Raw genomic sequence first — 2894 nt, 5'->3', positions numbered from 1 at the left:
AATGAACGAGATTTGAATGAACAAGTCTGTCAAAAGAGTCGAGCTTGCCATCACTAGTTTCAGTCTCAATAAACTCTGGTCTTGGTCTTGACTACAGCAATTGTAGTGAGGATAATGTTTCTGTGAGAAGAGCTGCTCACCTCGGGGCAGTATTACTCTTAAATATGACAACAGCATAGTCCATGAAATCTTGTTGCTCTGTGTGTCTGAGGGAACGAGCTGGTCTGATGTCGGAGTAGAGAGGATCTGCCTGGTTGTTGGTGAAGTGAGTGCTGGCATACTGAAGGTTATCCTGCTCCTCTGGCTGTTCAGGTAGAAACTGCACAGACATATTTTACATGAGTGGGTTTTTCATTTGAATAGTGAATTCTTACAGATGATTGCAGTAAGACTGAAGGAACTACAGCTGTGGTAATAATGGAACAAATATTCCTGCTTCACCGTGCATTACAGAAAAGAGCTAAGTAAAGGAATTTACAAGGAAAGGACAAAAAGTAGGAAAGCTTCTGGATCTACTAGGAATTTAGTCACATCCGAGAAAAGAGGAGAATCACAGAGAGCGTTTTAGAAATTCATTTCTGTGAAGAAGGATGTCGAAAAAAGAGCAACATGAAGTCCTTCTTCTCAGTCAGATTAATTTTCCAGAAGCACTTAAAGAGTGAGTGACTTTTGTTCTTGAATAAGATCCGTGACTATTCTCACCTGTTCCCTGTTGTCTGGTCTCTCTTCAGGCTCAGACGATTCCTTGGAAGCCCTCTTTTTCCTGGTTAGGAGAATAAATAAGAAAATAAATGATTGAACATTTTAAATTGGACAAACTGACCTTCAATGATTTAACATTCAATGATTCAGTGAAACAGAGCTGCTCACCTGATCCACAGGAAGAGACAGAGGGAAATGATAACCAGGAGAACAACAGTGATTGTTGTAGCAACTGCTAATTTCCCTGCTCCTGAGAAACAGGGAACAAAAGAAAACACAGACAGTAAATTAAAGTTTTACAGCATGTTTGGACCCATTGCTCCCATAGAGTAACACTGCTTTCAACACAAGAAAATTATAATAGTGTAAATAAACCTCTTTAGAATGTTAGAAAGAAGAAACTAAAAGCCAAAGTAGATCAGAATGTTATCTGGCCCTAAAAAGAGATTATTATTTCTCTACTGTCAAAGATAGAAAGCAGAGACAGACCTGAACCAAATACAGGCTCAGTGACCACAAACTGGCAATCAAAAAAGAAAGAAAATGAAAATAAGAAATCAGGGTAACCAAATAAAAAATGTCTGTGAAGGTTCTCAGTCATCCAGGTCATACTTATCCAAAGATGGTTAAATTTAAGGGAAACTGGACTTTGTTGAAGATACTAGAAGACGTTTCGTCCCTCATCCAAGAGACTTCTTCAGGTTTTTTTTTAAACCTGTCCTGCCCAGCAGCCTGCTATAGAGTATGATGAGCTGGATACCATATTGTGCCAGACAGATTTTACTTTAACAAGAGAGTATTAATATACTCCTTTGTCTGTTTTAATTATGTATTGATTTGTCACCGGGCCGGACAGGGGGGCAGACACGGGGATAGGGAGGCACAAACAGACAGCACAGAGAAAGGACAAGACCTGTAAGAGAAGGGGATGGAAGGTGTGGACAACAGGGAAAAGCAGAGGGAAACACCAATTACAGAAAGCAACGAAACCTGCAATAGAACAGAGAGGGGGGCTTAGGGAGGAGAAAAACAACAACAAAAAAACACAAACAAAAACAAACGATAAAAATAATAATAATAGTAAAAGACAACCAGCCGAACAGCAGCAATAAACAGCTGACATAGTAAGACAACTAAGAGAAAAATGAAAACAAGAAACAGTCACGCACACTAAATAAGCAACACAGCACAGCAACGAGAGCTGGAATAATAGCAATTAATTTAAATAAGTAACTGAAAGAAAAGCTAAGACTAATTCTACCAGGGACAACCTAAATTTGTTTGTGTCTATGTGTGAGACTGTGTGTGTCTGTATGTGTGTGTGTGTACATGTGTGTGCGCGCATAAGCCTGTTAAAGAATGTAGTTGTTGAGTGGGATACCACGACTGTGCCACACCTACCCCAGCAACAGTCAGGCAAGAACCCCAGTAGCCAATAGGGGTTGGAGAAAGATTTTTTTTTTTTTTAAATCAATCAAAAAAAACAAAGACTCCCAGATGCACCGCGATGCAAACGCGGAAGACCCCGACCCAAATGCCAGTTGACAACGTAATCCTGACGGAACGCAAGAGGTGTAACCCGTGGAAGAGCAGCACCCGGACGGACCGCGGCGTGCACACAACAATGACCAGTGCTCCCACCCACCAGAGAGCAAGCGGAATAACACAACAGCGAAAGCCAGCGGAGAGAAACACCAGCTGCAAGTCCCAGCCCGGCAGCAAACGCGCCGCACAGGTCACCATGCACCCGCCAATAAAAGTCCGCCGTACCCCCAACCGCCGGAAAAAAACTTAGGCCACCAGCGCCAGCCGACATCCCCCATGCCCAGCACGCCCCCCGGCCGCCGTGCAACATCAGCCAAACCAGCAACGAGGCAAAATCAACTAGCTCAGCTGCATGCCACCACCAAGCCACCTACCCGTCAAGGGCGGAGAACTCCAGGCACAAACCCAGAACAAATCAGAGCACAGCCCTGCCCCGCACCCACACTGCACATCCCGAAAACTAACTATATACCTCAGTATCCAGAGGGGTCCAACAACTGGCCGACAGAGAAATGGGGAAGCATGGATCCGAGGCCAACGACGCAAAACAGGGACGCAAACTGGTCCCTCCAAGCCAACGAGGAAATGCCTCCCCCGGACTCCAATGCACAAACTAAACGCCCAGCAGCCATTCAGAGACCCTGCCC

The 2894-nt window shown here is 44.2% G+C and overlaps 1 long non-coding RNA gene across 1 annotated transcript; it reads right to left on the bottom strand.

Annotated features, from left to right (window-relative positions):
- Nucleotides 1-219: 219 nt before the first annotated feature.
- Nucleotides 220-977, bottom strand: LOC123965581. Its single transcript, XR_006823731.1, has 3 exons — nucleotides 871-977; nucleotides 703-763; nucleotides 220-319 (listed from the first exon to the last, which is right to left on the bottom strand). It is a non-coding gene; the product is annotated as an uncharacterized LOC123965581 (long non-coding RNA).
- Nucleotides 978-2894: the final 1917 nt, after the last annotated feature.

Source organism: Micropterus dolomieu, unplaced genomic scaffold (genome assembly GCF_021292245.1).
Source record: "Micropterus dolomieu isolate WLL.071019.BEF.003 ecotype Adirondacks unplaced genomic scaffold, ASM2129224v1 contig_10265, whole genome shotgun sequence".
NCBI lineage: Eukaryota > Metazoa > Chordata > Actinopteri > Centrarchiformes > Centrarchidae > Micropterus > Micropterus dolomieu.
Note: the sequence above shows the minus strand (reverse complement) of the source record. Positions and strands in the feature narration are given on the sequence as shown.